The 13424-nt window shown below is 44.5% G+C and overlaps 1 protein-coding gene across 7 annotated transcripts in view; it reads left to right on the top strand.

Moving 5' to 3' along the window:
• The window catches only part of agpat4 (1-acylglycerol-3-phosphate O-acyltransferase 4 (lysophosphatidic acid acyltransferase, delta)), a 221678-nt gene that overhangs the window by 206104 nt on the left and 2150 nt on the right, over positions 1-13424 (top strand). The window lies entirely within an intron of this gene.

Raw genomic sequence — 13424 nt, 5'->3', positions numbered from 1 at the left:
AGGAAACTCTTGTGGATACATTCTATGAACTCTTCCTCAAGGCTGCCTTGACCGTCCTGGTTTGACCAATTGACATGTAGATTAAAATCTCCCATGATAATTGCATACCATTTTTACATGCATCAGTTATTTATTTATTTGTTGTCCGCCCCACTGTGATATTATTTGGTGGCCAATATACTACACCTATCAGTGACTTTTCTCCTTACTATTTCTAACTTCCACCCAAATGAATTCAACCTTTTTCTCCATAGAACATATATCATCTCTCCCTACCACCCTGATGTCATCCTTAAATATCAGTGCTACACCATTATTCCTTCTGAATAGTCTGATACCCCTGGATATTTAACTCTCAGTCATGACCACTCTGCAGTCATGTCCCTGTAATGGCCACTAAATCATACTCATTCATGATGATTTGCGCCATCAACTCATTTACCTTGTTTCGAATGCTATGGGCATTCAGGTAAAGTGTCACTTTGCTAGTTTGAATACCTTCCTTTTGAATCCTAACACCTCCATTAATAACATCTCCTGAGTTCTTCTTCTCTTTAACATTTTTCATAATTTTCCATGTAGTTGAACCCACCTCCCCACTTGCTAACCTGCTGCTTTGCTTCCCATTAACAAAGAACAAAGAAAAGTACAGCACAGGAACAGGCCCTTCAGCCCTCCAGGCCTGCGCCGACCATGCTACCCGTCTAAACTAAAATCTTCTACACTTCCGGGGTCTGTATCCCTCTATTCCCATCCTATTCATGTATTTGTCAAGGCACCCCTTCAACGTCACTATCGTCCCTGCTTCCACCACCTCCTCCGGAAGCGATTTCCAGGCACCCACTACCCTCTGTGTAAAAAAACCTGCCTCGTATATCTACTTGCCCCTCGCACGTTAAACCTATGCCCCCTAGTAATTGAAAACCATTATGCTTCCCATAGTTTTATCCTTCCCTTCTGCCTCTTATCTTAAATCTATGTCCCCTGGTTGTAGAATTCTCCACCAAGGGAAACTATTTTATCCTGTCCACTGTATCTCTTCCCCTCATAATTTTTTGTGCACCTCAATTAAGTCACTCCTCAACCTTCTTTGCTCCAAGGAAAATAACCCCCAAGGAAAATAACCCCAACCTATCTAATCTCTTCTTGTAGCTACACTTTTCTAGCCTTGGCAACGTTTTTGTAAACCTCCTCTGCACTCTCTCCAGATCAATAATGTCCTTTCTGTAATGTGGTGACTAAAACTGCATACAATCCTCCAGTTAGGACTCGGGCTCTATGCTCTCTCTCTCCTCCGTTTGGATACCTCTCCAGCCCGTCACCACTCTGAGGGTGATTGCCAATGGCTCGATTGATCAGCGATGATCATAATGGATGGTGGTGCAGGCTCGATGGGCCGAATGGCCTCCCCCGCTTCTATTTTCAGTTTCTATGATTGCCAGGGCAAAGAGCAGCCGGGACAGTGGGCTCCCTGCATCGTGCCTCTGTGCAGACGGAAGTATTCAGAGCTGGTGGTCTTTCTCCGTACGCTTGCAATGGGACCACTACACAGTAGCTTCATACCTTGGCAGTGCTGACCTCGAAGTCAGGCATTGCAGGCGCTATCTCCTGCGCCCTTAACCTCTGGGACTCTTCTAATCGGCTATGGGTCCACTAGAATGTCGCTGACCTCCTCCTCTGAATCTCGTGGTTGCGTCTTATCAGCTGCATCAGTCCCGGAATAGCCTGGTTCAGCATCTGACTGGGACTCCACTGGGTCCTGGGATCCAGCAGACCTCCGACTGTTGTCTCCCTTGGAAGTTCCTGCCACTACCTGATGTGCATCTGCGACTGTGATGCTCACCAGATCGTGGCCCAGAAGCCTGTCCACTACTTTTGCCCGCCACGTATGTATCTCTGCGCTGGTGGGGGGTAGGAAAGATAGCTGTGACACCTCAATGGTGGCATCCTTGGAGGCGAGGTGGGGCACTGGGGTACCCAGGATGGGCTGCCACCGCTGGTTGAGGATCCTGTGGGAGAAGGGACATGTGGTTAGTGAGAGGGAAGGATCATCATGCTGGCATGAACAAATCGTGTGTGACATCATCTGGGTGGAGGCTAGTGGATCATTGCCTTTGCAGCATAGGCCAAGCTCGACATCAGTGACCAATCTGTCCTTCCCAGCCCTGCAACCTCCAGGATCGTTCCTAATAGGGAGTGAGGACCCTTAATTCTGGCAACTCGCTGCCTGTCTGGGCCTTTTCCCATCTGTTGGGGGGCCAACTTCTCCTAAAGGGACACAGGGAACATTGTGATCCCAGCGGGTAGGGTGCGCATTGCGGGAAACAGGCGTGGGCACCACTTCCAAGCATGGTGGGGTGTGCTGGGACATGAGGCAGGAGGGTGGTGCTAGGTGCAGAGTTGGAGGTGGGGGGGGGGGGGGGGGGGGGGGGGGGGGGGGGGAAGAGTCGGGGGTCTGGGGATGGCAGGCAGGACCCATGTCAGGGGGCTGATGCCAAATCACCTGTGTGGCCCAGTGGAGGTTGTTGATCTTGTGGCACTGGGTGGCGGTCCTCAAGGTGAGACTCCCTGAGCTGATGGCTGCTCCCACTGCCTCCCAGGCGACACTGGCTGACTTGTGGTTGACCCTCCCACCACCTCGAGGGAACAGGCTTTCCTCCTGGAGTCGACCAAGTCCATGAGCCTGGTGAGGACGGCACCCCTCAATCGTGGAGCTGGTCTGCACGGTAGTATGCCTGCGTGCTGTCTGGAGTTTGTTCTGCGGGATTGGTTTAAGTGCTGTTCCCCTCATCAGTGGGGAGCTTTTGGGCTGGTGGCGGGACAGTCATTTGCAGCGTAAAGCCTGTGGAACATCATTAAGTGCCTGAAAGATCATCTTATCTCTACTCTGGATAAGGTACTCAAGTCAGGTTGAAGAGGTATCCAAGCACTCTTTATTTTTCAAGAATTCACTTAATACATTTGCACAAAATTAAATAGAAAAACGTTTGAGAGTATATTGAAAAGTCTTTGAGATACGGGAAAGTAGAAGAAAAGGCTTCAAAATAAAATTAGTTCTAGAAAAGGCTAAAAAATAAAAGTAATTTCAACAAATGCTTTAAAGGTAATTTTCACAGATGCTTCAAGAATTATTCATCTAATAATCAGCCATATGGATCGCAATTTTAAGGAAATCTTTATCTGTTCAGCCCTTATTTTTGCTCATTGGTTCCATTCTCAGCAGAGAATGGAATCCCCTTGATTTGATCAGGAAAGTGTCAGTCACATAACAGGTAATTGGCTAATTAGACATTAATCAATTACTCCAAATGAATTATCCTTCCCTTGACATTGCATGATTCTCATGCATTCTGTTCCACGGTCAAACTCATTTCTGGCCTAGTCATGTCATGTCATAGGGGCTGGTTTAGCTCACCAGGCTAAATCGCTGGCTTTTAAAGCAGACCAAGCAGGCCAGCAGAACGGTTCGATTCCCGTACCAGCCTCCCTGGACAGGCACCGGAATGTGGCGACTAGGGCTTTTCACAGTAACTTCATTGAAGCCTACTCGTGACAATAAGCGATTTTCATTTCATTTCATTGTTGCTAGATTGTTGCAAATTCTATTGCGGCACGGTAGCATAGTGGTGGCACTGTTACGTCACAGCGCCAGGGACACGGGCTTGATTCCCTGCTTGGGTCACTGTTTATGCGCAGTCTGCACATTCTCCCCATATCTGTGTGGGTTTCCTTCGGGTGCTCCGGTTTCCTCCCACAGTCCAAAGATGTGTGAGTCTTGCCAAATTGTCCTGTAGTGTCCAAAAGTTAGGTGGGGTTACTGGGTTACGCGGATAGGGTGGAGATGTGAACTTGGGTAAGGTGCTGTTTCAGGGTCCGGTGTAGATGGCCGAATGGTCTCCTTCTGCACTGTAAATTCTATGTCTATTGAATGTACCCTCGTATTGCTTCTTTAAGCATATTTGTATGGTACACATTGCCAGAATTATAGACAGTCAGGGTCAGGGTTGACTAGTTTATTCATTTTTATAAGTTGATTATAGTTCTGTAGACTGTGTTTTTCAGGAATCATTTTATTTTCCAGTATATTTTAGCTGATTCTCTTAAAGGACCCCCTAAATATTTGTTAAATCCAATAGTGCCCTAGTTAACTGAGATACTGGTGATGGCCTTGCCAGATCAGTCGTCGGGAAACACCCAGTGGATCCTGCTCGTGACCACATTTAGAACGAATTTGGTTAGATCGTGCCCGATGTTTCTGCTAGCAGGGGAGTCCAGAATGAGGTGTCATAAATATAAGATTGTTAATTAATCTAATAGGGAACTCAAGAGGAACTTTACCCAGCGAGTGGCTGACTGTGGAACCACAAGGGGAATAGTTGGGCAACTAGCCCAAATGGTAACTATAGGCCGGTGAGCCTCACGTCTGTTGTGGGTAAAGTCTTGGAGAGGATTATAAGAGATACGATTTATAATCATCTAGATAGGAATAATATGATTAGGGATAGTCAGCATGGTTCTGTGAAGGGTAGGTCATGCCTCACAAACCGTATCGAGTTCTTTGAGAAGGTGACTGAACAGGTAGACGAGGGCAGAGCAGTTGATGTGGTGTATATGGATTTCAGTAAAGCATTTGATAAGGTTCCCCATGGTCGGCTATTGCAGAAAATATGGAGGCAGGGGATTGAGGGTGATTTAGAGATGTGGATCAGAAATTGGCTAGTTGAAAGAAGACAGAGGGTGCTGGTTGATGGCAAATGTTCAGAATGGAGTTCAGTTACGAGTGGCGTACCACAAGGATCTGTTGTGGGGCCGTTGCTGTTTGTCATTTTTATAAATGACCTAGAGGAGGGCACAGAAGGTTGGGTGAGTAAATTTGCAGACGACACTAAAGTCGGTGGAGTTGTAGACAGTGTGGAAGGATGTTGCAGGTTACAGAGGGACATAGATAAGCTGCAGAGCTGGGCTGAGGTGGCAAATGGAGTTTAATGTAGAGAAGTGTGAGGTGATTCACTTTGGAAAGAATAACAGGAATGCGGAATATTTGGCTAATGGTAAAATTCTTGGCAGTGTGGATGAACAGAGGGATCTCGGTGTCCATGTACATAGATCCCTGAAAGTTGCCACCCAGGTTGATAGGGTTGTGAAGAAGGCCTATGGTGTGTTGGCCTTTATTGGTAGAGGGATTGAGTTCCGGAGCCATGAGGTCATGTTGCAGCTGTACAAAACTCTGGTACGGCCGCATTTGGAGTATTGCGTACAGTTCTAGTCGCCTCATTATAGGAAGGACGTGGAAGCTTTGGAACGGGTGCAGAGGAGATTTACCAGGATGTTGCCTGGTATGGAGGGAAAATCTTATGAGGAAAGGCTGATGGACTTGAGGTTGTTTTCATTAGAGAGAAGAAGGTTAAGAGGTGACTTAATAGAGGCATACAAAATGATCAGAGGGTTAGATAGGGTGGACAGTGAGAGCCTTCTCCCGCGGATGGAGGTGGCTAGCACGAGGGGACATAGCCATAAATTGAGGGGTAATAGATATAGGACAGAGGTCAGAGGTAGGTTTTTTACGCAGAGAGTGGTGAGGCCGTGGAATGCCCTACCTGCAACAGTAGTGAACTCGCCAACATTGAGGGCACTTAAAAGTTTATTGGATAAGCATATGGATGATAATGGCATAGTGTAGGTTAGATGGCCGTTAGTTTTTGACTTCCCATGTCGGTGCAACATCGTGGGCCGAAGGGCCTGTACTGCGCTGTATCGTTCTATGTTCTATGTGTTTAAGGGGAAACTGCAAAACATAAGACAAATTAAGAGGATCTGTTGATAAGATTAATTGAAGTAGGCTGATCTCATAGACTTTGCCCTGTAAAATTAAATTTTATGTGCACAGATAACTGAAACACTGATGTACCAAATGTAGCATATTTTTGATTATCTGAAGCAAAGGATCTGTTTGCAACCATGCCTATGCATCCCAAACTCCCACTGTCAATTTCAAATGCCCTGTTTGTGTGCCTTGAATACTATGCATTCTAACATTGCATAGAAACCGGTATTCTGGCCAATTAGTCTGTGCTGTTTATAACTATCTTTTGCCCTTTCAGCATATTTTTCTATTCTCTTTTCTCTCCTGTGATTTTCTAGTTTTGAGAACATTTAAGTTAATGCTGTGATGCTGCCTTGTGATGGTTTCCATTTTCAGATTTGACCATACTTAAGCCAATCATTTCCCATACCACTGTAAAGTTACTTTGTCCTGTACTGTTACATTTTATATAATGTTGATGTTGTAAGAATTCGGTCAAGATACACTCCATAAATTTTATGGGATTTTTTTCATGACACTAACTATGATTTTCTATTTTATTGATATGCTACATATAAGGAAAGGAAAATAGATGTTTGATTTCTCTTTCAAATTTATTTTCTAAATTATGAAACATCTATTTCCATGTTTGTCATTTTCCTCACTGTTTTAGATGTATGTTGTTCTAACCCTGGAAATAAAGCGGTTTGTAAGAATTTACTTCATTATAAGGACACCATGCTGCAGGATGTACAGTATGCTCTTCGACTAATTGAATGTCTCCTGTACTGTAAAATCTTCTCTTTTAATAGTCGTCATTTGGGAAATGCTAAAAGCAAGATTATGATCACAAAGTATGATGGGTTCTTTATTCAATGTGATGTATTCAAAGTAGATCACATCCTTACACCAAAATGATTTTCCTCGTATTGATAAAGTTTTGACAGCAGTCCATTCTTTCATGTTATTTGCCTTTTTTTTTAAAATGAAAAAGTAATCAAATCAATGATTTGGCTGTTCACTACAGTGTCCAATTATAACTCAAGAGCACAGTCACCCGTTGGTATTATTGATAACCTTATGTGTAAGGACAGGTAGACCTCTTTTACTCTCAAACTGTGACCCTGGTTCTAGTCTGTCCCACAAGTGGAAACGTCCTCCCAGTATCTACCCTATCAGATCTCCTCAGGATCTTGTGTTTCAATGAAATTATCTCCATCGCTCTCTCTCTCTCTCTTCTAATCTGCAGTTGGTAAGCCCCCCATCCCAAGAATGAGTCGAGTTAACCTCTGCATTGTTTCTAATGCAATTTTATCTTTTTGTCAAATAAGGAGACAAAAATAGTACACAGTATTCCAGATGTGGTCTCACGTACAGTTGCAGTAAAACTTCCTACTTCCATATTCCATTCCCGTTCCAATAAATGACGGCATTCAATTTGCCTCCCTAATCACTTTCTGAACCTGCATACTAGCTTATTGTGGTTCATGTACCAGGGCACCCAAATCCCTCTGCACTTCGAGAGTTCTGCAACCTCTCTCCATCATCCTCGCAATTTGTTTTGCACACAAAGCATGAACTGGTGAAAGAAAAGCTTAGATTACAGGGTGAGTCCAGAAGTTCAGATGAGGAAGTTTGATTTAACCAAGAGCCTTCACATTGTGTCTAAATTCATTGGCGATGAAATTGGGATATTTTATCTCATTTGAAAAGATGGCTACAAAGTGGGCCAATGGATTCTTCTTGTGCAAAGTGTTTTGATCATGAAGGCTGTGGATGTGCATCTAACCTCTGGAAGAACAATCCTCATATTGAGCATGTTAAAACTGTGGTACTGGATGCTTACGAAAATGAAACATTTGTAGAATTTTATAAGGCAAAATAAATGTTGTGGGACTGGTGGTTTCGATTGATAGGGCAGCACGGTAGCATTGTGGATAGCACAATTGCTTCACAGCTTCAGGGTCCCAGGTTCGATTCCGGCTTGGGTCACTGTCTGTGCGGACTCTGCACATCCTCCCCGTGTGCGCGTGAGTTTCCTCTGGGTGCTCCAGTTTCCTCCCACAGTCCAAATGATGTGCAGGTTAGGTGGATTGGCCATGATAAAATTGCCCTTAGTGTCCAAAATTGCCCTTAGTGTTGGGTGGGGTTACTGGGTTATGGGGATAGGGTGGAGGTGTTGACCTTGGGTAGGGTGCTCTTTCCAAGAGCCGGTGCAGACTCGATGGGCCGAATGGCCTCCACTGTAAATTCTATGATTACTGATGAAGCTAAAACAACATTTTGAGAATGTAGATGTGAAGGAGCTAATGTTACTGGAAGAATTTCAAAATGGCATCCTAATAGCAGTTTGGTCACCTGTGAATGACCGTAAGATTGCTAAAGTATGAGATGCATCGGTTTTTAAAAATGTATATTTTTATTCACATTTTTACAAAGAATAAACACAAACCCAACACAACCACCCCTTGATGGCAACCAGATCCCCAAAGTGTAAGATAAACAAACCCTATTTCTTGTGGAACCCCTCATCTGCCCCTTTCAGAGCAAATTTTACCCTCTCGCCAAACAGGATCAACGAGGTGAAAGCTAAGACATCTGACCCTGCACTGCGACCAGGTTCCAAATCTACGTGTAGGACCTCTGACATGCTGCTAAAAAACAACCCCCAAAATTTCTCCAACTTCGGGCAGGACCAGAACATATGAACATGATTAGCTGGGCCTCTACTGCACCATTCGCAGCTATCCTTCACCCCCTCAAACAACCGGCTCATCCTCCCTCCCTTCCTTAAGTGCACCCTGTGCACCACTTTTAATTAAATCAACCACAGCCTGGCGCATGAGGTTGAGGCATTAAACCTCTGCTGCACCTCTCATTATAATCCTCCTCCAATGCTATTCTTAGCTCCTCCTCCCACTTGGCCTTAATCCACTCTATGGGGATTATCCTCCTCCAAGATCCTACTGTAAATTGCCAAAATGGCCCCCATCATCGACAGCCCCTCCTCCAGCAACGAAGAGGACGGTACCACCGGAAAGTTTGGGCAGACCTTTCTCGTTACATTCCGTACCTGAATGTATCTGAAGCCCTCCTCACACTGGAGGCCACACCTCACCCCCCCTTGGAACCTCGAATCCATCCTCCCTGGTTCAAACCCATGATTCCCTCTTATCAGCATCACCCTCGGGCCTGCCCTCAACTTAATTGCCTCCAAATCTTCAGTGTGGCTACCACCACAGGACTACTTCTCTGGGGCAAACAGTAGGGGTGCCGTTGCCAAAACTCGCACCTCTGACCCCTGACAGAAACCCGCCTCCATTCTGCACCCATAATGCCTCCATCTCCCTACTGCAGCCCCGCACCACCTTCTGCATTTGCTGGCAGGTAATAGTATGGCACATTCGGAAGGACCAACCACCATCACGACTGCCGCCCCTTTGGAGCATCGCTTTCCATATCCTAGCTACTTCCCTGCCCTCACACGACGAGACCAGCCTATCCACCCCCATAAAAATTGACTTTGGCAAAAAGATCGGCAGACACTGAAACAGAAACAAAAAATGCGGCAGAATGTTCGTTTTCACTGCCTGCACCCGGCCTGCTAGCGACAAGGGGAGACTACCCCATTCCGACAAGTCCTCCTTCACCTTCCCAACTAAGCCAATTATTTTTTTCCAATTAAGGACCAATTTAGCATGGCCAATCCACCTAGCCTGCACATCTTTGGGTTGTGGGGGCGGAAATCCACGCAAACACTGAGATTGTGCAAACTCCACATGGACAGTGACCCAGAGCCGGGATTGAACCTGGGACCTCGACGCCGTGAGGCTGCAAGGCTAACCCACTGTGTCACCATGCTGCCCAGCAACCCCATTATATCCCTCACTGAAGATATCGGGTCTGAGATGTATAAAAGCAGATCGTCCGTGTTCAGAGACACTCTATGCTCCGCATCTCCCCCCATCACTATCCCCTTCCATAAGTTAGAGCCCCTCAGCGCAACGGCCAAGGGCTCTTTTGCCAGTACAAACAGAAGGGGGGAACATGGGGCACCCCTGCCTCGTTCCCTGAAATAGTGGAAAGTATCCCGAATTCATGTCATTCGTTCGTACACACGCTGTCAGACCCTTGTACAGCAATTTCACCCATGCCACAAATATAGGCCCAATTCCAAATTTCTCTAACACTACAAACAGCTCCCTGTCAAACGCCTTCTCCACATCTAATACCACCACCACCTCCAACTCCCTTCCCCCTGGCGGAGAAAGCACCACATTCAGCAGCCGCCACACATTCGACGACAGCTGTCTGCCCTGAAAGAACCCAGTTTGATCCTCCCCAACCACTTTTGGGAGGCACACCTCTAACCTCAACGCCAACATCTTCGTCATTTTCTGAACATCCACGTTCAGTAGAGAAATATCCCTGCACAACCCACATGTCTACTGGATCCGTATCCTTTTTAAGAAATAGTGAGATGGATGCCTGCCTCATTGTCTCGAGCAATATTTCCCAAACCATTGCATTCTCAAACATTTCTACCATCAGCAGTGCCAATTTATCCTTACAGTTTTTTAAAAATTCCATCGGGAACCCATTCGGCCCTGGCACCTTACCCGACTGCATCTTCCCTATTGTTGCCTCCAGTACTTCCACCCCTATTGGTTCCTCCAGTCTCGCCCTCTCCTCCGGACACTTCAGTCGCTCCAGTGTGGCCAAACATGAGAAGTTTATTGCCCATAAAGAGAAACTGAAGGAAAGGCTGATCAATATAGAGAACCAACTTTTACGTATAAAAGATGAATTTGCCAATGAAAAGAGAGAATTGGTGAGCACATTAGAGTGTTGGTCACAGGAAGTAGAACACCTGAATATTTGAATTAAGACTTAAAACGAAATGATAAACTTGTAAAAGCAAGTTCAAGAAAGAGAGACCTTTAATTAAAACTTAATGAACTTCTAAGTATCAATAGCCTCAAAGTGTCATGAGAAATTCCTTGAATAGGAAAAGGAATTATTGCTGAATCAGAACAGGTTGAATGCAGAATTAAAAACTAAAGATTAACTGTTGGGCCTTGGTCATGAAAAAACCATTAAATTCTTGAACCCCGATGTAATCTGGAGAACAAAAAGGAGCTAAGAAAAAAATAAGTAACAGATTGAGGATCTAATGAGTGAATTGAAAAAGCCCAAGCAACAGTCCGTAACATTGTAAGAAAGATTACAAAATTAACAGAATGCCCTTATGTTGTTAAGCTTGTATAAGGATTCCATAGATCACTGATACAAAAGACAACTGAGTTCACCAAAGCAGTTGCTGAGCTGAGTGAAAAGATTAATAAGCTTGGAAAATAAAATAGTAAACAAATATTTGGGTGCAATTGTAAAATAAGTGAAAATGAAGGTTCTACTTTTGAAATGTCAACGAGAATAATATGGGGATGTGTGCAGAAGGCTGGGACGTCTCTTAGATAAACCAAAAAATGATGTGAGTAAAGGGAGAAAAACTCACTGTGTAGGTTTATTCATCTGGTGGTGAGCAAAACAATGAATTGACAAAATCTGTTCTGAAGGAAGTGAGTGAAAGAGATTATTTTGAAACTGGTTGACAATCAAGCATACGCTGTTTCCCTAGCACACTGGGCTCATCGATGGCATGTGTCAATTAACAAAGTGAAAGAAAAAACACGTTCTTCTATATTAAAATTCAAAAATCTATATGCATATCTCTTGCATCATAGCATAACTAATATGCATCATAGCATAACTAATATGCATCATATGTGAAGGGGGAAGACCGCCAGACTATTGGTTTAAAATTACATCTGAAAGGTTGGAATCCCATGGTACAAAATAGCAAAAAAGTTTATTACATACTATAAACAATTTGTTAAATGTTTACGATTAGTACTTCATGTGAAAGAAATTTTAATGCCATTGTAAAATATCTTCACAATGGTGAAGCGTTCTTTCCTCCAAGGGAAAAGGTGTTATGAAAGTCAGACTTATCTCATTGGAAAGTTGGGGGAGGGGGGCGGGAACACTCTAATCCTGACAGCCCTTGGGATTACTGCGTATGTGCAATTCAGCATTTTCAAATTATTTGGGCCAAGGACAGATCTCTCATACCTGCATAAGAAGAAAACTGTGTGGGAAAACCAGGTGATGTGATCCAGAAATGGGCTACTGTATTGGAGAAGCGACCTAGGCAGGGGATAGGGAGGAGGTCCCAGTTAAGAAGATAGTGGATCAGCCAGAAAGGTTTCAAACAGAAAGACTGCTGAGGTAGTCAATTCTCAAGTAAAGAGGGCTCAGGAAATGGCCAATTGATCAAAGAGGGCTGGAAGTACACTGGAGATCTAAGAAGGTTGCAGAATATTGGTGATTCCATGCTGTTCGGTCTAGGCAACCCTTTGTAGCTGTAGTGTTCTGCTTGGCATGGCCAAAGAATTGACATCGTGTTGAGTGCATACTCAGGAATCCAGGGGAATGGAGTCTTGGGAGATGTGATTGAATACTGAGGTTGGCTGTTGAAGCCCTATGAGTTGGAACCACTTTTGGAGAACATTCCGAGGCAAGATCTTCAAAGATGAGGCTAAAATCCCTCATGAAAGTCAGTTTCAACAAGAGTGGTTTACTGGATTTGTGAGAAATCCATGGAATCTGTCTTGGTTGCATCTGCCATGTATTGTGCATTGTGCTATGTTCGACCACAGTTCGCCTGTTCATTCTCATGTATCTCCATATTAACCTTGAATGTTAGAGTAGAAGATAGATATTGTAAATTATTTTATCCTTCCCACCTTTTATAATAAAGTTTACTTTTGTTTGTTCAAAAGCCATGGAATCTTGTGGCTTTATTCTCTTTGCAAGTGTCTTGGATCTCAAACTTTATCTATTTTAAACAGACTGGGGCAGCAGGGTAGCATGGTGGTTAGCATAAATGCTTCACAGCTCCAGGGTCCCAGGTTCGATTCCCGGCTGGGTCACTGTCTGTGCGGAGTCTGCACGTCCTCCCCCTGTGTGCGTGGGTTTCCTCCGGGTGCTCAGGTTTCCTCCCACAATCCAAAGATGTGCGGGTTAGGTGGATTGGCCATGCTAAATTGCCCGTAGTGTCCTAATAAAAGTAAGGTTAAGGGGGGGCGGTTGTTGGGTTATGGGTATAGGGTGGATACGTGGGTTTGAGTAGGGTGATCATGGCTCGGCACAACATTGAGGGCCGAAGGGCCTGTTCTGTGCTGTACTGTTCTATGTTCTATGTTCTATGTTGGTCCCCAACAGGATTGTACCAGAAGCTTGGGGGTCTAGTAAAGGATCATATAACTGTACTCAACATCCAAGTACTAACCAAGGTTTAATACCAAGTTGAGCATAGCTCCTCTCAATTCTATCCCTTTAGAAATGAGCCCTAATGCTTGGTTTGCTTTGGTCAGCACCTTTTTATGTGATTTACGTAATTGTACTTCCAGGTCCCTTTTCTGTTCTTCCCTATTTAGATTCTTGTTTTCCAAGCAATCTGCAACCACGTTATTTTCCTGAACCAACTGTTAAGCTCACGCTTAATGTTGAAATAAATGTTTCCAATTCTACACCCTTCAAGTTTATGAATGTTATCCAT

The sequence above is a fragment of the Scyliorhinus canicula genome, chromosome 1, assembly GCF_902713615.1.
Source record: "Scyliorhinus canicula chromosome 1, sScyCan1.1, whole genome shotgun sequence".
Classification (NCBI taxonomy): domain Eukaryota; kingdom Metazoa; phylum Chordata; class Chondrichthyes; order Carcharhiniformes; family Scyliorhinidae; genus Scyliorhinus; species Scyliorhinus canicula.
This window is presented reverse-complemented; position numbering and strand designations above follow the sequence as displayed.